This window comes from Dromiciops gliroides, chromosome 1, assembly GCF_019393635.1.
Source record: "Dromiciops gliroides isolate mDroGli1 chromosome 1, mDroGli1.pri, whole genome shotgun sequence".
In the NCBI taxonomy this organism is placed as follows: domain Eukaryota; kingdom Metazoa; phylum Chordata; class Mammalia; order Microbiotheria; family Microbiotheriidae; genus Dromiciops; species Dromiciops gliroides.
Window position 1 is genome coordinate 216,462,205 of NC_057861.1, and position 26,397 is coordinate 216,488,601.

Sequence of the window (26,397 nt, forward strand, 5' to 3'; positions counted from 1 at the left end):
AGAGAACTCAAGGAGTTTTGTGAGAGAGAGAGAGAGATGCAGGGGTTCAGGGTGGCAGTAATGAGAGGAAAGTAAGAAGATAAGGGGTGGTCAACAAAGTGAAAGGAGCTCGGAGTTAGAAGAAAGCAGCTGAGCAGTGAAAGCAAAGGGAAGCTGGAGAGAAGGAGAGAAAAAGGGTGAAACTTGGAGAGAACCTGTCCAAACAGCATACCCTAAGGCAAGAGGCAGCAAAGGCCCTTATTGTATTAAAAGCAGACAGGTTGTATAATTTGGATTTCTTAAACCTTATCTCTTACATTTATTTTTATAAATAAATTCTGCTTTGATTATTTAATTAAGAGGCTTCTTAATCTTTTGCTTATCAATTTGGGAGCAGAGCAGTGGGGGAAATTTTATAAAAGGCCCATATTAAGTTAAAAGCAGTCAGAGAGCCAGCCAGTCAAAAGGCCACAGATTAGCCCCCCCAGTCAAATTAGTCCCCCCAAATTAGGCAAGTTAGTAAAATATTTTTATATTTGAATGGCGACCCAGATGGGATTTACTGCCCCAAAATAATAATTTTTATCAACTTATTATTTTTCATATACTTATAATTTTTATAAGTATGTTGTATAATTTTCCAGATTAGTTATAGTTAAATTATTGATTTTATTTACAACAGAATAATAGAATGTTGTAACAATGATCCTCAATAAAAGACTAAGCTACTCTGATGAATACAATGAACCACAACAATTCCAAAGGATTCAAGTTAAAAAATGCTATCCTCCTCAAGAGAATTAATAAATAATTACAGATTACATAATTTTTTCACTTTATTTTTCTTCAAAAAAGGATAATATGGAAATGTTTTGCATGACCTCACATACATAATGAGTATTACATTGTTTGCCATTTCAATACATGGAAGAAGGAAAAGGAAAATCTGGAACCCAAAATAAATCTTAAATATTTAAACTTCTTTTTTTTAAAGTGAGCAGTATTGAGTTTGAGGAGGAGTAAGCCGGCCAGCTTTCATGTATCTTCCCACACATGGCAGACACAATAGGAGAAATACTCAACACAGAACCTAACAGAAATTAGCCCAATGGCCCCAAAGTCCTACAGTAGTTAGGGCACAGGGCCAAAAGCCTTTTCTCCAGAGGAGCAATGAGGAAGCCTATGTCACATACTACATGAAAGCACATAGGTCCAGAAGCATAGCAGAAGTTAAAACCAGAGAATTCTTACAGAAGATGAATATTAGTCTTAGTACCATCTTTTGGAACCAAGAATGCCTAGCTAGCATTATCTAGGAGTATAGGATTAGAATTTGTCCTAAGCAGAAGCCCTGAGCTAAAAAATTAAGGTTTCATATGTAAGTAAACAGAAGAAAACCAACACAATACAGAAATAATGTGGACTAAGGTAAAAGGGTAAACACAGAAGATAATGATTCCATCATAACTCTACATAAAGAATAATACCTCTATCAAACATTTTATATATGTCAATCCTTTACAACCACCCTGGGAAGTAGAAGCTATTATTATGCTCATTTTACAATTGGAGGAACTGTAAGAAACATTAGGTTTCCTAATGTACCCAAGGTAACAACTCAAACTGAGATTTTCCTAACTCCAAGACTATCATTGTATCCATTATACTCTTTAGCTGCCCTAAAAGAGGTCTTTTCCTGTTTGGTCCCAAAAGACAGATCTAGGAAAAATAAATGGAAGTTGAACATAAGAAAGTGTATGAACAAAAACTTTCTAAGCATTAGAGTTGCCCAAACTGGAATAGACTGAGTAAGGAGAGAACAGGTTATCCCTCACTGCACAACTTCAGGTAAAATCTATTTGATCCCATGTCAGATACATTGTCATGGGTATTCTTATTCCACTATAGGTTGGATTATGTGAGCACTACATTTCTGTGATTCTGGAATCACCATTAGTCTATTCAGAAGTTCATTCAATACGTATTTATTATGTGTGTGGCACATACAAATCACTACAAATAATAAATAAAGGCTTTATAAAAGGAGACATCTTTATGGAAATAGGCTTTGCCTGACTACACACATATCATATATATCAAATTGCTTGCCTTCTCAATGAAGGGAAGAGTGAGGTAATTTGGAATTCAAAATTTTAAAAATGAATTTTAAAACTGTTTTTACATATAATTGGGAAAATTAAAATAATAAATATTTTTAAAAAGAAATAAAAAAGAATAATACCTCTAACTAACTCAAATAACTCTAAGGAATCTGAAAAAAAAAATATCCAGGACATAAGTACTATATGAGTCCCTGAAACAAATGAAACCAAAGATACAGAATGAAATAGCTGAGGTAGAAAAGTAGAAAGGGGAATTGTTGTCTTAGAAAAGGTGGTGGCAAACCTTATATGAAAATTCAACATCCTAAAAATTTAAATGGCCCAAACAGAAAATTATGACTTAATGAGACATCAAGAACTACTAAAAACAAAATCAAATAACTAAAGAAAAGTTAAAAATCATCAGACAATCGATCTTAACAACTCATGACAAAAATCAATCTTTCTACAAAGGGTTCTGTGTCATATTTCAAGAAATTATTATTATTATTGATAATAATAACTATGATAATAAAAATATAGTATTTCCCTAGTGTTTAAAGTTTGAAAAAGACTATATACATGCTATCTCATGTGTCCTTCACTTCATGTCTTAATTGCTACAATAGCCTGCTGCTGATCCTTCCTGCCTTAAGTTACTCTCCACTCTAATCAATTCTTTAATTAGTTTCCTAAAATGCAAGTTAGATCATGTTATCCCCCTGCTAGTCAATAAACCTGAGTGGCTTCAAATTGCCTCCAGAGCAATTATTAAATGCTCTGTTTGGCATTAAAAGCCCTTCATAACCTAACCTCCTTCTTCTTTCATGTATACTTACTCTTTATCACCTCCTATAGGAAGTTTTCCCTCGTAATTCCAATTCTTTGTTCCCTTTTAATTATTATTTTAATTTTTACCATATATAGCTTGATTTGTAAATATCTCTTGTCATGTCACTTTCCTGATTAAATTGTAAGCTCCCTCAGATCAGGGACTGTCTCTGTCCCCTTTTCATATCCGCAGTGCTTAGCACAGTGCCTGGAACACAGGAAGGGCTTAAATGTTTATCCATTGATTGATTTGTCCTCACATCCTCTATGTAAAGTTCTGTTATTTTCCTATTTTTACAGATGAGGGAATTGATACTTAAAAAAAAAAAAGCAACTGGGATCACACAGGTAATAAGTGTATGATGTAGGATTTGAATGTAAGTCTTCCTGACTCCAATTGTCCAGCTCTCATATCACGAGAGAGTAGAGTAGAAAAAAAAATCCAGAAATTAAATCCTGAAAGAAACACAAAAATGAAAACTCTCAGAAATGTTATATCTAAAATTCAGAGCTTCCAGAGCAAAGAAAAAAAAATCACTTAGTTAAAAAGAAATAGTTCAGGCTTCAAAGAGCTACAGTCTAGGTCATATAAGATTTGGCAACTGCCAATTTAAAAGAAGGGACAGTATAGAAAATGATATTACAGGAGACAAAATATAAAGGCTTGCTTCTATAATCACATAAAGCAGTGATAAAATATATTTGATTAAAATAAACAAGGAAAGTATATTATGCTGAAAGATAGCACTGAAAATGAATTTATATCAAAACTCATGGGCACTAAATGGTTTAGCACATAAAAACATAAAGAAATACATAAACAGATGACTTAGATGGAGAAATAGTGAACAAAATTATAATCATGGCTGACATCAAATGTTGCTTTCAGAACTAGATACAAAGTATATATGTAAATAAGAATCAATACTAGTATCTGAATAGTACTTTAGAAAAAAATAGATATAATAGATATCAAGTGATTTCTGTCTTAAATATTTCTCACTTGTGCATCATATCTTTTATAATAATTGTATATGTATATGGATTGAAAGACCTCACCAAAAATATAGAAGAACATAAATACTACAGTCCATTTCCAAGGTGCTACAATGCCTTTTGACATCTCTGGACTTCTTCATCATGCCTTTTTCCCCCAGGACACTCATCTTTGGGAAATCTTATTATTCAGCAAAACTGAATGTTCCAGGTACTCACCTATCAACATTACCTTCTGCCTCTCTTAGTGGACCCTCTGTCTGGAGGATGACTGAACTACAGAGTCTTATTTTAGAACGGGATCTAGAGGAGTTTTTCCCCATTTTTTCTCACTAGAAACATTATTTTTGTATTCATTTGGACTGTTCCATCAAGTCCCTGTCTTCCCTTCCCCTCTAATAGCCTCAGGATTTTCAGTTACCTTTTGCAACTTTTCTTTCCCCATAAGATTTCAAGTTCCTTGATAGTAGCGATTGCTTTTTGTCATTTTAAAAAGCAACAGTTTATATTTGTATCCCAGCACTTAGCAAACAATCTGGCACATCGTATGAACCTAATAAATTGTTTATCGACTGATTGACACATTTTTACTAACACCAAAGCAATAACTATCATACTTAATAAATTGCATTTGAACAAAAAACAAATTAATTGGAGATACAATAGGTTAATCCTAAAGATTTGGCAGACAAAATAAGAATGCAAAGAAACAAAAGACAATTTCAACAAAGAAAATTACAATAATGAATAAACAAAAATGTATTAGATATAGCTACAATGTCCTTGAAGAAAAATAAATGTGTCTCTATAAATATTTTCATCAACAAAAGGGAGAAAGAATGAATCAATGCATTGGACATTAAAAGGGGGAAAAAACAAAAACTCAAAAACCTCCAACTAACAATGAAGTGGAGGTTCTTAAAAGCAAACGTATTAGTAAAAATGAACACAACCCCCTCCAAAAATAATCACCACCAACCATCACCACAAAAAACACTGAACTGATTTTAATGAAGTTTTAAATTTATTATAATAGAATTATAATTAATTTAGATATTCTAAAAACATAAAACAGCAAATTATTTATCAAAATAGAAAAATTCCATTTATTAAAGAATAAAACAAAACAAAACACAGAAATTATCAGAATTTATTTTGCCAAACTAAATGCCAACAAAACTGATTAACAGGAGAAAAATAATTTAAGTAATCACATATCTGAATAAAAATAAAAGACATAAAGTGTCTCCAATCTGGGAGGCCAGACCAAATTGACTTACAAATAAATTCCATTGGGGCAGCTAGGTGGCAGAATAGATAAAGCACCAGCCCTGGATTCAGGAGGTCCTGAGTTCAAATATGGCTTCAGACACTTGACACTTACTAGCTGTGTGACCTTGGGCAAATCACTTAACCCTCATTGCCCCACAAAAAGAAAAACAAATAAATTCTATCAAACATTAATTTTATTAAATAACAAATAAAATATTATAAAAACTGCCAAAATTGGAAATAAATTACTGTGGTTTTTTTTATCACTTTGTATCACAAAAATATGGTTTGGATACTTGAACCAGTGAGGAAGAAGTGAGAAAAAGAAGACTTTTAGCCCACAATAACTTATGAACATAAAAAACAATCAAATTATCAAATCAGCTATAGTGAAATGTTGAAAATATGTGCCATAAATGGGTTAGATTTAGAGTAGAAATACAGTGCTATTTTCAAATGAGAAAAATTATAATAAACTATAACGATAGCAAAACTTAAAAAAGCAATATATTGATAGATGCTGAAAATGAATTTTTCAAAAATCCAACATTATTTTCTTAAAAACGAACTAAAATAGATATTTAGAGAGAGAGAGAGAGAGAGAGAACCTATATCGGATTGCCTGCTGTGGGGGGGTGGGGGAAGAAAAATTTGAAATTTGAAATCTTATGTAAACAAATGCTGAAAGCTATCTCTACATGTAACTGGAAAATAATAAAATAATTTTATTTTAAAAAAAATAAAAAACAAACTAAGATCACAGTGATAAATGGACTTTTCAACTTCCTGTGCCAAGATGGCAGAGTGAGGAAGCAATCCATTGAAGCTCTCCGAGATTTCCACTCCAAAGCTACATAAAACTGACTCTGAATCATCCTAGGAGAAGGAAAACAGTCTACCAGCACAGCAGGAAAGGTCTGTCTTACCTGGGTGAGAGGGAAGTGAGGTACAGAAGCAGCGACAGAAGCAGCAGCAGCTTCTGATCTCACAGCAGGAGGCCTGAAGCAGGGCTCTGACCCTGGGGGATCCACCAGTGAGGCTCCAACCACCTGCAAGACAGCAGATCCCTGGGCAGGTAAAAAGTCTGAGCAGCATAGCAGGGACCCTCACCAGGTAATCCAAAGCTAGCATACAGCACCAGGAGGGCTTAGTCTTAGTGAAGCCCTGCCCAGGACTGGTCAATAGCAAGTTCCCACCCTTGCAGCCTCCCAGCAGAGAGACTGTTTTGGGGACAAACCAGACCGAGGAACTCAGCAGATCTCAACAAAATTGCCCTTCCAGGGTCTGTTGGCAGAGTGACTGGTTGCCATAGCAACCCAGCAGCAGGACCCCCCTCCCCCACCTACACACACAGACTTGGGCATATTGAAAACAAACTTGCTCCTCCAAGGGCTGCTAACAGAGGCCCTCCTAATAGAGAGGCCCTACTAACAGTAACCCAGAAGCAAAGCAACATCCCTGGTGCTGAGCAACAACAAGATCACTCCTCCAGGGCCAGCTACCAGAAATACTTTGTTAACTTTAGCAACCCAGCAAAAGCAAGCAGCTAAACCCTGAAGCCCAATGAAAACCACCAGTAAGACTCAGAGCCTCAGCACAAACTGTGGAACAGCTTAGGAAGAAAGCCCAACTCGAATAACAATATTACGGCACAAAAATGAACAAAAAATAACAACAAAGAAGCTTGATCATTGGCAGTTACAATGCTAATAGGGAAAATCAAGGCATAAACATAGAGGAAGACAAAAGTAACAGAATGGCTATAGGTGAACCTTCAAAGAAAAATGCAAATTGATCTCAGGACAAAAAAGAATTCCTTGAAGAGTTTAAAACAGATTTTAAAAAGACAATTAGAGAAGTAGAAGAAAAATCAATAAAAGAACTAAAAATAATTCAAGAGAACCATGAAAAAGAAGTACAAAAATTTATTAAGGAAAATAATGTCCTAAAAAACAGATTTAACAAAATTGAAAAGGAAGTACAAAAGGTCACTGAAGAGAATAATACATTAAAAATGAAAATTGAACAAATGGAAACTAATCCCTCTATGAGACACCAAGATACAATAAAATAAAATCAAAAGAAATAAAAAAATATAAATAAAAATAGATAAAAATGCAAAATTTCTCATTGGAAAAACAACTGACCTAGAAAATAGCTCCAGGAGAGATAACATAAGAATTACTGAACTACCTTAAAGCCATGACCAAAAAAAAAAAAAAAAGCCTGGACAATATTTTTAAAGAAATTATCAAAGAAAACTGCCATGAAATATTAGAACCAGAGGGCAAAATAGAAATTGAAAAACTGCGAATCACACCCTGAAAGAGACCCCAAAATGAAAACTCAAAGCACATTATAGTCATCTTTCAAATCTCACAGATCAATGAAAAAGTATTGCAACAGCCAAAAAGAAATAATTCAAATACTGTGGAGCTACAAACAGAAATATACTGAATTTGGCAGCTTCCACATTAAAAAACTGTAGGCTTTGGAATATGATATTCCAGAAAGCAAAGGAGTTAGATTTACAACCAAGAAGCACCTATTCAGCAAAAGTGAATATATTCTTTTAGGAAAAAATGGATTAATGGCTTGTTCAATTTCTTTTTCTAATATGGACTTATTTAAGGATATTATATCCTCTTCAGTTAACCTGGGAAATTTGTATTTTTGTAAATATTTATCCATTTCATTTAGACTGTCATATTTATTGGCATACAGTTGGGCAAAATAGTTCCTAATTATTGCTTTAATTTTCACTTTATTGGTGGTAAAATCACACCTATCGTTTTTGATACTGGTAATTTGGTATTCTTTCTTTTCTTAATCAAATTAACCAAAGGTTTATTTTATTGCTTTTTTTATAAAGCCAGCTCTTAGTTTTAATGATTAATTCTATAGTTTTCTTGCTTTCAATTTTATTAATTTCTCTTCTGATTTTCAGGATTTCTCATTTGTTATTTAATTGGATATTTTAAATTTATTCTTTTTCTATCTTTTTTTAGTTACATGCCCAATTCATTGATCTCCCCTCTTTTTTATTCATGCAAGCATTTAGGGATATAATATTTCCTCTGTAACAATTGGAATGATGCCACCTGCTGGATAGTTACTGTAGGAAAGCTCCTCCATGAGGAGAAGGTGTCTAAGGACAAGCCAGGTGATCAAGTCCCTGGCATCAGGAAGTGACGTTTGCTTGTGGGTACTGTAAAAAAAAAATAATAATAATTAACTTAATCTGAAAAAAATATAAGTATACTTATATGAAAAATTATATATTTAGAAAAATTATAATTAAGCCGTTAAGTCCCATCTGGGTCGCCATTCAAATATAAAAATATTTTACTAACTTGCCTAATTTGGGGGGACTAATTTTACTGGAGGACTAATCTGGGGACTTTTGACTCTGCTTGGCTATCTGACTGCTTTTAATTTCATATGGGCTATTTAAAAATTTCTCCACACTGCTCCGAAATTGATAAGCAAAAGATTAAGAAGCCTCTTAATTAAATAATCAAAGCAGAATTTATTTATACAAATCAATGTAAAAGATAAGGGTTAAGGAATGCAAATTATACAACCTGTCAGCTTTTAATACAATAAGGACCTTTGCTGCCTCTTGTCTTAGGGTATGCTCCAGCTGTCTCCAACTTTCACTCTTTTTCTCCTTCACTCCAGCTTCCCTGTGCTTTCACTTCTCAGCTGCTTTCTTCTAACTCCAAGCCCCTTTCACCTTGTCTACCCCCCTTACCGTCTAACTTTCCTCTCAGTACTGCTACCCTGAACCATTGGGTAACTCTCTCATTACCGTAGCAATGAACCCGTAAAAAGCCCCTTACTCCATACCACTCCTTCCTCTGTCTGTCTCCTCTCTGTCTTTTTAAATTTGCGGCCTTTCCCAAACTCTGTTTGACCCCCTTAGTGTCTCTAGTGTCCTGATATCCTCTGGAGCCCCCCTTCTGTTCTCTTAATCTTCTGGCCTCCTCCCAACTTCGCTTTCTCCCCTCACATGTACCTTCTTGCCCTTCTGTTCTCTTAATCTTCTGGCCTCTCCCCTTGCTGTCTTGCTAACTCCCCCGCGGAATATATGTTCTTCTCTCCCCTCAAACCTCAGGCCCTCTGTACCCCCTCACATGCCAAGCTAATCCGCTGGCCACACTAGGGCTGTGCCCAGTGGGGCTTGAGGGACCTGTGACCCTTGCTGCATGCCTGGGACCTCTGCACGGGCTATGCTATGGCCTGGCAGGACAAGCCTGGGATCTCTGGGGCAGCTCAGGGTGTAGGGAGCTGGGGCTTTTTTTTTCCCACCAGCCTTCTGACCTGGTGTTCTGAAAAGCCCACAGGGCTTTTTTTTGGCTCAGCTAAGTGGAGGGGGGAGGGGCACCAGCCCCTCACAGAGAAAAAAACCCTGAGGGCCTAAGGCTTTTTAATCTTAGCCCAAAGGCAGGGTCCCCAAATCAAAATAAATTCCCACAGAACTGTTGATCAAAGCTATCAGCCAATTAGCATGGAGCTGTGTGTGTGGGGATAGGACACTTCCAGTTTTCACAGGAAGCTTGTGGGATGAAGGAGGTGTGGCTCACTCTCTTTCGTGAGGACTCTCATGGAGAGTGGAGCAGAAATGCATGCTTCCTTTGATATATAAATGAATCTAGGCCTCTTTCTCTCTCTCTTCACCAAATTCTTATTTTTCTCTTTAATAAATGCTTAAAAGTCTGAACGCTTGCTAAAGCTTATAATTTATTGGTGACCACTCATTAGATATTTTAGTCAGACTAGCTAGAATTTTAGCCCCTTACACCTCTAAGCACTGCTTTGGCTGCATCCCATAGGTTTTGGTATGTTGTCTCATTATTGTCATTCTCTTGGATGAAGTTATTGATTCTTTCTATGATTTGTTGTTCGACCCACTCATTTTTTAGGATGAGATTATTTAGTTTCCAATTAATTTTCAGTCTACCTTTCCATGGCACTTTATTACATGTAATTTTTATTGCATCATGATCTGAGAAGGATGGATTTGCTATTTCTTCCTTTCTACATTTGACTATGAGGTTTTTGTGCCCTAATACATGGTCAATTTTTGAATATGTTCCATGTACTGCTTAGAAAATTTATATTCCTTTCTATCCCCATTCAATTTTCTCCAGACATCTATCATATCTAACTTTTCTGACATTGTATTCACCTCTTTCACTTCTCTCTTACTTGTTTTGTGGCTGAATTTATCTAATTCTGAGAAAGGAAGTTTCAGATCCCCCAGTAGTATACTTTTGCTCCCTATTTCCTCTTTTAACTCATTTAACTTCTCTAAGAATTTGTATGGTATAGCACTTGGCGCATACATGTTTAGTAAGGATATTTCTTCATTATCTATGGTACCTTTTAGCAAGATGTAGTTTCCTTCCTTATCACTTTTAATTAGATCTATTTTTGCCTTTGCTTTGTCTGAGATAAGTATTGCTACACCTGCTTTTAGATTTCAGCTGAAGCATATTATATTCTGCTCCAACCTTTTCCCTTTACTCTGTGTGTATCCCTCTGATTCAAATGTGTTTCTTTTAAACAGCATATTGTAGGATTCTGGTTTTTAATCCACTCTACTATTTACTTTAATTTTATGGCACAGTTCATCCCATTCTCATTCACAGTTATTATTACCAACTGTCTATTTCCCTCCATTCTATTTACCCCTTTTGTAATGTTTCCCCCTTCTTTCACTCTATTCCTCCTCACTGACATTTTACTTCTTACCCGTGCCTCCCCCAATCTGCCCTCCCTTTTATTAGCCCCTCCTCCTTTTCTTTACCCTTTTCTTCCCTTCTTCTGCCCTCTCTTGTATCAGTGCCCCCCTTTTCCCCATACCCTTTGACTTCCCTAAAGAATAAGCTAAATTTCTTTATCCAAATGAATGTATATGTTATTCCCTCTTCAAACTAAATCTGACGAGAGTAAGGTTGAAACAATGCTCAACCCACCCTCCTTTCCCTCTATTGTAATAAGTTTTTTGCACCTCTTCATATGATGTACTACACCCCATTCCACCTCCCCTTTCATCTTCTCCCCATGAACTCCTTTTTTCCACCCCTTAATTTTCTTTATAGCATCACATTAAAGACAATTTATACCCTTTCTGTATATAACGTCTGTCTGCTCAAATAGAGATAGAGTCCTCAAGAGTTATAAGTATTATCCTGTTAGGGATATAAACACTTTAATCTTATAGAATAACCCTTTTTCCCTTGTTTACCTTTTTAAACTTCTCTTCAGTCTAGTATTTTAAGATTGACTTTTCTACTTAGTTCTGGTATTTTCATCAGGAACCCCTGAAACTCCCGTATTTCCTTGAATGTCCATTTTCTCCCCTGAAAGAGAATGGTCAGTTTTGCTGGGTAGTTCATTCTTGGTTGCAATCCAAGCTTTCTTGCCTTCCACAATATCATATTCCAACCCTTTTGATCCTTAGTGTTGAAGCTGCCAAGTCCTGTGCAATCCTCACTGTGGATCCATGATATTTAAATTGCTTCTTTTGGGCTGATTGGAGTATTTTCTTGTTCAACTGATAATTCTGGAATTTGGCTACAATATTCCTTGGAGTTTTCCTTTTAGGGTCCCTTTCAGGAGGTAATCCATGGATTCTTTTAATGATAATTTTATCCTCTGATTCTATAATATCAGGACAGTTCTCCTTGATAATTTCCTGGAATATGTTATCTAGACTCTTTTTTCTTATCATAGCTTTTAGGCAGTCCAATAATTCTTATATTATCTCCCCTGGATCTATTTTCCAGGTGAGTTGTCTTTCCATATTTTCTTCTATTTTTTCATTAATTTGATTATGTTTGACTGAATCCTGGTGTCACATGGAGCCATCACCTTCCATCTGTCCAATTCAAATTTTTGAGTCTGTTTTCTTCAGTAAGTTTTTGCACCTCCTTTTTCATTTGGTCAAATGAATTTTTAAAGGAATTGTTTCCTTCAGTCAATCTTTGTGCTTTCTTTTCCAAGCTGCTGATTCTTTTTTCACAATTTTCTTGTGTTGCTTTCATTTCTCTCCCCATTTTTCTTCTACATGTCTCAATTGATTTTTAAAATCCTTTTTGAGATGTTCCAAGAAGTCTTTTTGGTCTTGAGACCAATTCATATTCCTTCTTGAGGCATCACGTGTAGGCAATTTGAGAGTACTGTCCTCATCTGAGTTTGTGTTTGCCTCTTCCCTGTTGATACAGAAACTCTCAATGGTGAGAGCCCTCTTCTATATCTTACTTATATTGCAGCTTATTTTTTTAGAGTTGAGGTCTGCTCCTGGGGCACAAGGTTCACTCTTTCAAGCTTCTTGTTGTGAGGGCCAAGATTTGATATATGGAGTGTTAATTGGGTGACTTGCCTAAATATTGGGGTTCCAGAAATGTGAGGGACCTTTAAGTTCATCCTCCCCTCTGAACTGTTCTTTTAAATATTTCTCCCAGGCCAATAAGAAAGTAGCCTTACAATTTTAACTCACAGAAGGATCAGATTTTATTACTTGGCAATTAATTAAACAACAAAGGTGAACCTAATAAAAAATCAAAGATAAGGAAATAGGAAAAAGAATTACAGATAAATACTCTTAACCCTAAACTTAGCCTAGGCAATCCCCAGATCATTTTCAATTAAGCTAATGCAAAGGAATTTAAAGTGTTCTGCTGTTCACTCACCAAAACATGGAAAGTCTACAGTTGCTCACTCCACCAGAAGGGGAGAAGCCAGAGAAATAGAGAGAGATAGAAAGAGAGGGAGAGAGAGAGAGAGAGAGAGAGAGAGAGAGAGAGAGAGAGAGAGAGAGAGAGAGAGAGTGAGAGAGCGAGGGAGAGGGAGAGTGCTTTACAGAAGTACTAGCATTCCAGAAGAACCTCTGCCTCCCTTCAGGGAGTGTTCAGTCTTCCTCCCCCAAAAGGGGAGGTCCTTCAAAAACTGCCTATGGAGAGTTATCATTCTGACCTCAGTAGCATACGTAACTTCAGGGTGGGCCAGGTGTGGCCCCTCCCAAATGAGTCAGCTAAAACTCCAATAATTTTTATCACAAATGATTTTAGCCACATTCTAAAAATTTTTACCACAATGTGCTTGGTGATAGGGGCTATGTCTCTGGCTTTCTACTTTGAGGCCTGTATGCCTTGAGGATTTCTCACCACCCTGGGCTTGCTCCCTTATCTTGCTCCAGGCTCTGGAATATCCAGGCCCAGTCATACCTGTCCTGTGGGTGGCCCTCCAGCTGGGAGCCTGCCCTTTCAGCTGGTGCTGGTGGATCTCACAACTGGTCTGCTGCACCACCAGCTTGCTAAGCCAGGATCAAGGGGCCTAAGTTGCTAGACTCCTTCCATGCTGTGCTGTGCTTTCTGAGCTGTACTGTGCTCCCCTTTTGCCTGAGTAAGACAGACTTTTCCTGAAGTCTCCTAAATTATCTCAAGTTGGAAGATTGTGTCTCTCTGCCTTTTTGTAGCTTATGTAGTTTCAGAATCCATTTAGTGGCTTGATTTAATGATCTTTTTGAGGGAAACTTGGGAGAGCTCAGGCAACTTGCTGGCTTCTCTCTGCCATCTTGGCTCTGCCTCCATATTTGTAAGTTTTAATGAACTTATTATAAGAGCTATTATTAGAACAATAGGGAGTATATAAAAAAGGATATGGTCATTAGGTAATATTGAAAGGATGTTAAAATTCTTATGTCTTACCAAATTTATTATAAGAATAATTAGGAGTATGTCTATACAGAGTGTGTGATCATAATGTTACATTGATGGAATGACATCCTAGAAAACAAAATAAAGTGGCAAAAAAGAAATTGCATGGAAGAAGAAGGAGGGGAGAAACTGAGTGGGGTGAATGTCCCACCCTCCACACACACACACACACACACACACACAAAGAGGCAAAAAACTACAATTCTAGTGGAGGGAAAGATGGGTGGAATGGGCAAAGATTAAACCTTACTTTCATCAAAGTTGGCTCAAGGAGAGAATAACAAACACACTCATTTGGATATAGAAATCTATCTTACCCTATAAGGAAGTTTAAAAATGGACGGTGGTAATAGAAGAGGCAGGGGTGAATGATACAAGGGAAGAGATATTTTGGAAGCAGTGATAATAAGTAAAATACTTCTGTGAAGGAAGAGGGTGTGGGTATAAGAATGGGGGAAATTAACAGGTGAAAAATAGCAAAGAGAGAAATAAACTGTTAGTCATCATAACTTTATTATTATTTAGACTTTTATTTTCCAAATTACATGTAAAAGCAAATTTTGACATCAATTTTTTTTAAACTTTGCATTCCAACTTCTCTTCCTACCTCCTTTCCCACCCCCACCCTAAGAACTCAAACAATTCAACATAAATTATACATGTACTCAAGGAAAACAATTCTACATTATCTAGGTTGTGAGAGAAAACAGATAAAAACAAAACTTCAGATTAAAGAATTGTCCAAAAAAAAATGTGTTTGTCTCTTTTCAGATACCATTAGTTCTTTCTTTGTAGATGGAATGCAATTTTTACAAGTTCTTCACAGTTATATTGAATCATTGCTTCACTGAAGATAACCACTTGCTTCCCATCAGATCATCTTACACTAATGCTGTTATTTTGTATACAGTACATTTCTCTCTGCTTCAGTTCATGTGGGTCTTTCCAGGTTTTTCTGATAGCATCCTGTTCATCATAATTTTTATATAGTACCTGGAACTTGACAGAGAATTTTCTTCACAATAGTCCAGCAGTGTAGGTACCATGCATTTTGACATTATAGTCAATCATCATAACTATTTCCCTCCATCCCATTTCCTTCCAATGATATTTACTCTGTTGTCTATCTTATTTTGCCCTAATCCTCCTCAAAAGTGTTTTGCTACTGACTGCCCCCTCCCCCACTCTACCCTCCATTCTTTCACCCTTCCCGCCTTATCCTCTCCCCCTCCTACTTTCCTGTAGGGTTAAATAGATTATTCTTCCCAATTGGGTGTCTGTGTTATTACCTCCTTAAGTTCACTCTGATGAGGTTAAGGCCTTTGAGCTACTTCTGTTTTCTAAGTTTTTCTTCTTGAGTGACTTCCTGCCACTCAAGATTTCTTCCTGGTTCCCTGCTGGTGTGGGACAGCTGAATTCCTCCCTATGTTCCACTGGTACCCCTGCACTTCCCCGGCATCCAGCCATTCAGCCCTCTCACCCGACCACATGCTCAGTTCTAGAAGATGCTGGTGCTGTAGTTGATTCAGATGCTCTGGGGTAAATTCTTCCATTGGTGTGGATGGGGTTTTTGTCAGTGCGTTCACGGGGTTGAACTTTACTCACAGCCTCCTATAATCTATCTATAGCTGGGAAATAATCTCAGTCCATATTTTTGTGTGTTTTGATGCTCCAGGGTTTCTTTTGTTGCTGTTTTTGGGGTGATTTTATCAGGATCTCTGTGTATTTAATCTCTTTCCTCGGCCATCTTGGCTCTGCCCACCCCTGCCCCCCCCCATTATAAGTTTAAATGTGAATGGGATGGACTTACCCATTAAATGGAAGCAGATAGTGGCATGAATTAAAAACCAAGCTCCTACAATATGCTGTTTATGAGAAGCACATTTAAAGCAGAGCAATATACACAGGGTACATATGCCTGGCTAGAACAGAATCTATTATGCTTCAGCTAAAGCAGAAAAAGCAGGGGTTGCAATTATGATTTCAGGCAAAGGAAAAGGAAAATTAGATCTACTTCAAAGAGATAAAGAAGGAAACTATATCTTGCTGAAAAGTACCATAGACAATGAAGTCATATCAATACTTAACCTATATGTACCAAATGGTATAGCTTCTAAATCTTTGAAGGAGAAGTTGAAAGAGTTAAGGGAGGAAATAAATAATAAAACTATCCTCTTGGGGGACCTTAAACTTCCACTCTCAGAACTGGATAAATCTAACCAAAAAATAAACAAGAAAAAAGTTAATGAAATGAATAAAAGTCTTGAAAAAATTAAATATGATAGACCTCTTGAGAAAACTGAATGGGAATAGAAAGGAATATACTTTCTTCTCATCAGTACATGGTACCTACCTGAAAATTAACCATATATTAGGGCATAAAAATCTTACAACTAGGCTGTTTTCAGACAAAGAAATCAAAGCTATCAATAATCACATAAAAATGCTCTAGATGTTTATGGATCAGAGAAATGCAAATTAAAATATCACTGAGGTACCACCTTATACCTATCAGAGTTGCAAATATAAAAAAAATGGAAAAATATTGGATATTGGAGGGGATATGGGAAAACTGGGATGTTAATCCATGTTTGAGATTAAAATTGGATATTAGATCATAAATCTCCCCTACTTAACTTTTCCCTTAATTTATCTCCCAGACTAGTAAATGGAAGAAGCTTCTGGTTTCCTAGATAGAGCCTTTATTGTATGGTAGTCACAAGGTGATGTTGATTAGAAGGATGGGAAAATAGAAATACAATACAAATCGTCTTAAGTCTAGGCTTAGTCTATATTCCTTATAAAAACTCACCAAACCGAAAAGGCCACCTTTGGAGAGAGAGAGACCATCTGTGCCGCGCCATCAGGAGTCCCGCCAAGCAGGCAAAAAGGCCTACTCCCATTCTCTCCACCCCGGAAGTAAAAAACCCGGCAGGCAGTCTGACATGCGCAGCAGGCGGACTGTTCATCTCCTCCCCAAAAGGGTGGTCCTTGAAAAACTGGCATCTTTCAGTTATCCTAACCGACTGTTAAAAACTTTCATATTTTACCACACATGGTTGGTGGAGTTGTGAAAAGATCCAAGTATTCTGGAGAGCAATTTGGAACTGTGCCCAAAGGGCTATAGAACTGTGCATATCCCTTGGCTCAGTAATACCACTTCCAGGTATGCATCTCAATGAGATCAAAGAAAGGAGAAAAGGACCGACATGTACAAAAATATTTATAGCAGCATTCTTTGTTGTGGCAAAGAATTGGAAATCAAAGGAATGCCCATCAATTGGGGAATGGATAAACAATCTGGGTTATATGATATTAATGGAATATTACTGTGCTATAAGAAATGACAAGAAGGATGACTTCAGAAATGCCTGGAAAGTCATGTATGAAATGATGTATTGTGAAGTGAGTAGAATCAAGGCAACATTGTACGAAGAGACAGAAATATTTTTTTGATGAAGAACTGTGAATTATTTGACTATTCTTAACAATACGATTCAAAACAATCCCAAAGGACTATTGATGAAACGTACTGTCCACCTCCAACGAAAGTACTGACATTGGTGGAACAGACTCAAGGATGCTATTTTTCACTTTCTCTTCTTTTCTTTTAACCAAGTTTTCTTGTACAAAATGACAAATATGGTAATTTTTTATATGATCATACAGGTATAACCCATATCTGATTGCTTGCTGCCTCAGGAAGTTGGGAATGGAGGGAGGCAAAGTGGGATAAAAATTGGAACCCAACATCATAACTAAAAATGTTTATAATTTTAAAAATAGAAAAATAAATAGACTTTTCTTCTAAATGATAATTAATTTGTATCTAAAATGTAGAAATGTAAAATAGAAAAGTTAAAATTCTTCCCAGTTAGAGAAGGGGAAAATCAAGGAAGTGATGTAACATCAATGCTATATTGGTAGGAAAGAGGAAGAAAAGAAATCAGAACAATAAATATAAGAAAAAAGTAAACAAATCCCTAGTTTTTGCAATGAGATGATAGAGAACCCTAATAACTCAAGTTAAAAAGAAGAAATAAACAATAAATGTTGCAGGATATGAAATAGAAACATAAATCATAAGCATTCTAGTTTGTTAATAAAAAGACATTTAAAGATCATATTCCATTCAAAATAACTCTAAAAGTAAAATAATTGGGATTCTATCTATTAATACATGAATGGAAAGTATTTCCCCTAAAAGGGTCACTACAAAAAACTCAACCAAAATAAAGCCAGACTTGAATAATTGTTATACTATGAACTGCTTATAGATTGTGTGTGCCAATATAATAAAACTGACAAAGCTACCCAAATTAATTAACCTACAGACTAGCATTCCAATCAAACAACCAAAGGAATATGTTATAGTGAAAAAATAACAAAATTAATCTGAAAGACAAGAGATAAAGAATCTCAATTACAATTTTAAAAAGTAGAAAAGATCTAGCATTACTAGATATCAAACTATATTATAAAATTGTAATCATAAAAAGTAATTAGTAATAATTTTAAATAGAGATATTAGTCATTGGGATAGAGGAGATTTAAAAAAGTAGAGATGCAAAGGTGCACAGTAATATATCATTTAATACAACCAAAAATTTCAATTCCTTGGGTAAGGCCTCACTCTTTGCCAAAAAATGAATAAGAAATTGCAAATCAGATTGGCAAAAACAAGGAAAAATAAATATTTCACAGAGTTTGTGCAGTGCATAGAGTAGTAGGCTTGGAATGGGAAAGTTTAAATCTGTCTTTAGTCACTTACTAGATATATGACCATGTGCAACTCTTTTAACCTTTATTTTGTCCAGTTTCTTTAACCATAAATTGAGGATTATAACAGAATTTACATCACAGGGTTATTGTGAGGATCAAATGAAATAAAAGAAATTAAAGGAGCAAAGAAGAAATTACCACTTAGTTCTAGGGCATGAGTAGGAGTTAATAACCAAAGAATTGACACAGAGTAACACAGAAGATAAAATTGGCCATTAAACAAAACCAATGTTGTTTAAAATTAAAGTAAAACAGGTTATTAGCAAAATTCTTTGCTGTAAATATTTCTGAAAAAGGTTAGTTATCAAAGATTTATAAACAATTGATTTACTTTTATAATAACAGGAGCCATTTCCCAATAGATAAAAGGAAGAAAACTATTCTTTTATTTTTTTTATTTTTTGTTTTTTTAGTGAGGCAATTGGGGTTAAGTGACTTGCCCAGGGTCATACAGCTAGTAAGTGTCTGAGGCCGGAATTGAACTCATGTACTCCTGACTCCAGTGTTGGTGCTCTATCCACTGTGCCACCTAGCTGCCCTGAAAACTGTATTCTTGAAGAAAGAAATTAATCACAAATAGGATAAATGTAAAATAAAACAAAAAAACCCTCTGAGTTTCTACTTCCTATAACTATGAGATTTGCAAAGAAGACAAAATAGGAAATATGAACTATTGGGAGGCCTGTCAGAAAACAGACAAAGTAATATATTGCTAGTGGATATTTGTATTGGTGTAGTCATTCTGGAATGCAATTTGGCATATGAATAAAAAAAGGCATTAATCTTTATACCATTTCACCCAGCCCAATACACCAATAAAACTGTGAAGCCTATATACATGCATATGTACCAAAATGGTATATAAACATGAGTCAATGACATCGTGATATGGTTCATTCCAGCAAAATATCTGTTCATGAGTAATAAAAACAGATACAGTAAAGTGAGCAGACCCAAAATAACAATTCATACAGAAAGAAAAGCATTCTAATAATAACCAATGATGCAAGACTCAAGATTTTTAATCAGTTCAATGAACAACCACAATTCCACAGTGCCTTGTAATTGTGTTACCTATCTTCTGACATAGGTATTGAACTCAAGATGAAAAATTATACATAATTTTTGTGCTTGGCAAAAGTATGATTTCGTTTGTTTCTCTGTATGTTTTTGATAAGGAGTTAATTTTTATTTGTCCTCCCCACTCCCATAATGGGTATGTAGGAGAGGAAAAATGACTGTTCATATGAGACCTTTTAGTTATTTACATTGGTTGAGATACAAAGCACAAAGGCATATTTTTGCCCAAGTTGTTCTCTGATATCATAAAGAAGATGCAGACATGTAATAAAGTAAGTGTGTGTGTGTGTGTGTGTGTGTGTGTGTGTGTGTGTGTGTTTTAAGCTCCTCCATTTGTTTCCTTTTACCAATCATATTGGGCTAATTGCATCAAACCCAAGAATACTAGTTTACTAATTAGAACCTTAAAACTAAAAATGGGCTTTTTAATTACAAATGAAAGAAAATAAGCAAGTCAGTAAATTAAAAAAAAATAAAAATGTATATTCTCCAAACCATTATATTTGGTTTGATAGACAGGCTATTGAGCTCATTCAAAAACTTTATATCTGGTAGAAACACTTTGCAAATCAGTAATGATTTGGGATAAAGCAAATTTTGACTGGATTATTTCCAGAAAATATTTATTCAAATTTTTCTTCTCTGTGAAAAAGATGAATCATTTTTTCCTTCAAGTTATGTTTCATGATTGTGAAGTACAAAAGTATAGTTGTTGAAGTATTAATGTTCAAAGTCATCCAAGGTCAATTTATAGCTGCATAGATGGTATAACCAGGTTCAACACATTACAAATGAAAAATTATACACTGAAGTAGTATAAAGAATGTTTTCAAAGAAGATGGGTTGGTCACATGGGAAAAATGATAACAATTGAAGAGTTTACATTTTCCTTCATTAGTGATGTAATATTAAGAGCCCCTATCATGTTGGGCCTGAGGCAAATTTATAGTACATAGGTGAGAGATGTATAGGATGGACAACCATTGATGTATTGAGATCTGCCCACCTCCTTTCCCACTGTAGGGGATATTCACATGACTGAGATCACAAATCTACTGGTTATTGGAATATTTTATAGGTGATACAATAGATATAAGGTTGGAACCTAGGCTTTTCTGATTTTAAGCCCAACATTCTACCACAGCATAGGCAATGTAACATATTTTTATAGTAAGTAGAAATAGATCGATTTTGATTTTTCCCTACTGATCTTCAATAGACCTGGAGTAAGAACACAGAAATCAGATTTAAGGTGAAAAGTAAGTATGATGTGATTGGGAATGAAAATTTTGAATGACAAGAGGCTGTGATCTGATAGTAAAATATCAAGATTATAGAATAAGGACTGGGACAAGTCACTTATTACTCAAAAACTTATTTTCTTCATCAGCAAATTGAGATCAATAAGATTTGTATTTCACAAGCATTTGTGAATACTTTGCAAACCTTAAAACACTATGTAAACATGAGTTATTTTTTAATTATAGTTTATTTGTAATGTGAAAAAAATGAGATGAATCTATACAAACACAACAGCAATGGAATGACAACAAATAACACAGGAAATTTTTTAAAAGTGCTTATATTGTAATGAATGTACCTACCAAAGACAAATTACTAATACTTGGAATCAAGGTAGTTATCCAGATATTCACTTCAAAATTAGAGTTTGATAGAATTAATTGACTAATTGATGTAAAATTCAATTTATAATTACATCCTAAGTATATGTAATTTAGAAATATGTATCCTACTAAAGTAGTAAAATACTTTTCAATATTCTAATCATTTTAGTATTCCCTCAATCAATGCAGATTACAAAATAATACTCCCTTTTATGATGATGATTATCATTACTTTCAGTCTTGTTATTTATATTGATAGTCTTAAAATATATTACATTGCCTTAATATTTAAAAATCCAAGCATTATCTGAGTATCTCAAAGCTATATATTGTAATTTAGTGAATATATATACATTTATATAATATATATAAATATATCATTGTGTGTGTATATACACACACACATTGATATATACACATGCAATGATTGAAATGTCTAAAATTTAACAGATAAATCAAACAAAGTTTATGAACAAATATTTTGTCAGGTTAGGGATATTAAAGTGAAAATAGACAATAATTCATTTATGTGTATATGATCATAGTATTTGTATATTGAAGTATAGTTTATATGTGTATGCACATACACAAAATAAATTTTTTTTTTGTTGGGCTAAGGCTGTTAAAAGTTAATTGTCCCACACATTCTTATAAACATAGAGCTAGGAAGATAGAAATCATTTGGTCTGATGCTCTTCCTTACATCACAAATGAAAAAATTGAGGTATACAATGGTAAATTAATTTGTACACAAAGAAGTAATAATTTTGAACTCATGTCTTCTGATTCCAAATCTATTATACTACTCCAACTCTCACATTTTTGGAGGTTTGGAAGGAACTTACTTTCAATACATAGGAATCAACTTCAGAATTTACAGTATTGCTTTCATTCAGTATTGTATTGCCTTCTCATTTTTTTAGAATAATGTTAATCCCTCACCCCCCAAAAAGCACAAATACATTTTGATAAGTACCTTAAGCAGATTAAGTCATTGCATACTGCCAATAACAGTTTAAATTAGGGTGGGGAGGACCCCTTTAAATGAGAGAAATGAAATAATTTTTAACAATGTTTGGGGGCAATTGAAAATTAAGAAAGTCTGAACCATCACTACGTATCTTAGATTACCTTTATCAAATGGGTTTCACCCTGTATTTACTGTAGAAGTCTTGAAGCAAAAACACTGTTATGAACCAGGAAGAAATTTTTTTCAAAAATTTTGATGCATAAATAACCAGAAAGCCTAGGAATATATTTTCCTTGTAACATGGTAATTATTAGTGCTTGTTAGTTATTTTGCATGTTGGTTTTTTTTTTTAATTTCCTAGAAATGAGTGAATATGAAACCCAAGGTAAAAACCAGTCATTGAAAAATATGACTTCTTTTATGCTGTAAACTCAGTGTGAAATGCAGTTCAATCATGCCCCTTAATCTATAGAGAAAGGATGATACACATGTGCAGAATAAAGGACCAGATGGAATTTAACTTTTTTTTTTTTATGCATAGCCAAATTGAATAGACAATTAACTACATGACATTAATTACTGGAGGTAAAAAAAAAACATTTTTTACAAAAGAAATTGTCTTAAATATGGAGACAAAAAGTCAATAGTTTGATATAAATTATTTTTAAATTGTGCCAGAGTCAAGCAACATGTTTGTCCCTTATCAGCTGGATAGTTATCCCAGCACCATACTAGTTTGTCTCCATTCAAGTACATTTAAAATAAAACTCAAAGAAGAAATATATCCTTGAGGTCTGATGAAGCACACACAGTACATACAACCCATGTATGAAATAAGAGACTGTCAATCAACTTGATTACTTTTGACCTGGAGGAGATGCAAGATGGAAGATTGTATATAATGTAAATGTGATGTCTTTCACAGATGAAGAAGAAACAAATGGCCTACTCAGTAGTGAATGTGCTATAGGTAGGTCATGGTAATGAATTCCCACTGGTCTATCTACATTCTCAGGCAGGCTCTCATATGCAATGAAGTATGCCTTTGAGTTGGGCATCTAAGCCTTGCAGAACTGACCTTAGCTGTAAAGCATACCATGCTGACTGTGCTTTAGTCAGCTGAGCTCATTAACTGCAGACTTTTTAAATACTCTATTGCACTCCTTTCCTGCCACTACTTATAAAAAATCAGGGTAATTTTAATTTCTAGATTTTGGGGAAAATTGTAGTGAATTCTTTATTTGTGTAGGTATTCTGGTCTTCTAAATTTTATCTTAAGGTATTTTGACATTGCTAAATATCATGGATGACAATAGGAGTTAACTTTCAGAGTTCAAGAGGTGCAGTCATACAGAAGGTAATTTTCTTTACTTTCTGAATATGTATTTTACTGCAAGAAAGGTCATTTTCCACAAATCATTAAATCTGTGATTAAAAACAAATACATGGGGGTGGCTAGGTGGCGCAGTGGATAAAGCACCGGCACTGGATTCAGGAGTACCTGAGTTCAAATCCGGCCTCAGACACTTGACACTTACTAGCTGTGTGACCCTGGGCAAGTCACTTAACCCCCATTGCCCCGCAAAAAAACAAAACAAAACCAAAAACCCAAAAAAACAACAAAAAAAAAACAACAAAAAACAAATACAGAGGACAGCTAGGTGGTGCAGTGGATGGAGCACTGGCCCTGGAGTCAGGAGTACCTGAGTTCAAATCCAGCCTCAGACACTTAACACTTACTAGCTGTGTGACCCTGGGAAAGTCATTTAACCCCAATTGCCTCACTAAGAAACAAAACAAAACAAGACAAAAAACAAATACAGAAAAACTATAGCCCCAGAGAATGTGAATTTTTCTTTTCTTCCTCTCTTTTTAAAATTTTAGCCTATCTCTAAATCATCTTCTCAATTAATCATTTTTGTTTGTTATTCAGGCAATAACCTTGTATTTTCATATTGTTATATGCAAGATGGATCTTTAACTAGGTTCTGTGTATTTTGCTCACCTATTTGCAAATGAAAGATTGCTATTGGGGCAGAAGTGTCAAGATGACATAGGCCAAAATCCTGAACTTGGTGTTAGCCACTTTCCTCCAAAGAATTATTATGATGATCTTGGTGGGGATCAGATGTGACTCAAAGTATAGTGGGACAAGCACTAGGTCTGGAATCAGAGGACCTGGGGTCATATGCACCAGTGATGCCTAATTTACCTGTAACCACCCTGGGCCTCAATCTCTTCATGTATAAAAAAGAGGAAATTGCCCTTTGTAACAACTGGAATAACACCACCTGATGGAGACTTACTGTAGAAGAGTTCCACCCATGAAGTGAAGGTCTTTGAGGGCAAGACCAGGAGTCTTTTCTTTGGCATCAGGAAGTGACTCGGGCTAGTGGGAGGAGGAAGGAAGAGACTGGCACTCGGTCTCTGGCTCTTTCCTCTGGAATCTGGTGGAGAAGGGAGCTAGAAATGTGCTCTCCCTTTAATAGATAGGAATCTAGGCCTTTCTCTCTCTTTACCAAATTCTTATTCTCCTTAATAAATGCTTAAAAGTCTAACTCTTGCTAAAACTTATAATTTATTGGCAACCACTCATTAGATATTTTAGACAGACTAGCTAGAATTTTAGCCCTTAACAGATGGCTGACCACGAAGAGGAAAGCTAAACCTCAGTCTTCTGATCTTCTGGTTGGGTAAGAAATTTCCCCTACCCTCTCCCTTTAACTAAGTACTGGCGTACTGGCTGTGTTTTCCCTTTAAATTTTTTCAAATGGACCTTTTAAAGTCCCTAATTACCCTATTTTTGATTTTAGTCTGTTTAACCAGACAAATGGGAGCTAAGAACATGTTAATGCTTTGTTTTTGTGGATTTTCTATTTTTATTTTTCTTTTTGTTAAAAGAGCCAGCAACATACTCACACAAGGAAATAGCTCCCCCTCTCCCAACCATGCTTTTTCAGAGAAACCTGAAGAGATTCCTGCAGCATTTCCCAGTTCTAACACTAATTGTTGCTCTAATTTTGCATGCCTGGAGGCAATGACCCACTCTCTAGAAGCTTTTAATCCCCTAGCACCTGGAGGCAAAGTGGGGGAAGAGGAATCCAGGCCTGAGTTCACAATCAAGTCTTATTCAAATTGCTCTGGTCCTTCCCCTCTTCTCCAGACCCCACCCTCTATTCCTCCCATGGCCAAGGCCATTGCTTCTCCTGCCTTGGAAGTCCAGAGATCTAATGCTCATGCTCAATTTTCTCTAACTACATTTGCTGCTTCAGGCTCAGCCCTTCCCCAGCCTGGCTGTGCTTCTGAGACAACCTCAGAAAACCCTTTAAATTCCAGATATGCTCGTTTTGTTCATAATTTTGCTAACCTGCTTTTGTCTTTAATTAGTAATCTTATAAAGCATTTGTATGGTGAAAAGACTGACAGACAATATAGAGGGGTTAAAGAAGAAAAACTTAAGCTGAATAAGAATGACAACCATCAACATAGTTCAAGACTCTGCTTCTTTTCCCATGGAAGGGTATATATTGTACAGAAATGTAGAAGTAAGCAGCAAAGTATTGATATGAGTATTGGGGATTTTAGATATTGGAATCAAAAGTGTTCTGAATTCACTCAGAGTATTAATGTCAGTTCAGAGGTTACATAGGATTTCTATGCTATTACATATACATTTTGAAATTAATGGTATGGGTTTATTTTCATAGAGATTTTCATGCTTTTGAGATTGTGTTTTATACTTAGTTTTTAAAACAAGGAGAACATTTGTAAAAACTTTTTATGGTCATGTGATCAAGTTTATATTTTATAATACTCTTATTAATATTAAGTTCACATTCATTTAGACTTCCTTAGTTTGAATTTCATTGTCTTTTATTGTTCCATGTGTATTTTCTTCTATTCATTGTCTATCTAATTTTGAAACAATGCAAGATGGTTTTGATTTTATTATACAATGTTCATTCTAGGAGTATTGTGCTCCCATATTCTGAGTTGTTTGTTTTTCCTATTTTTTTCTCTCTCAACTGATTATT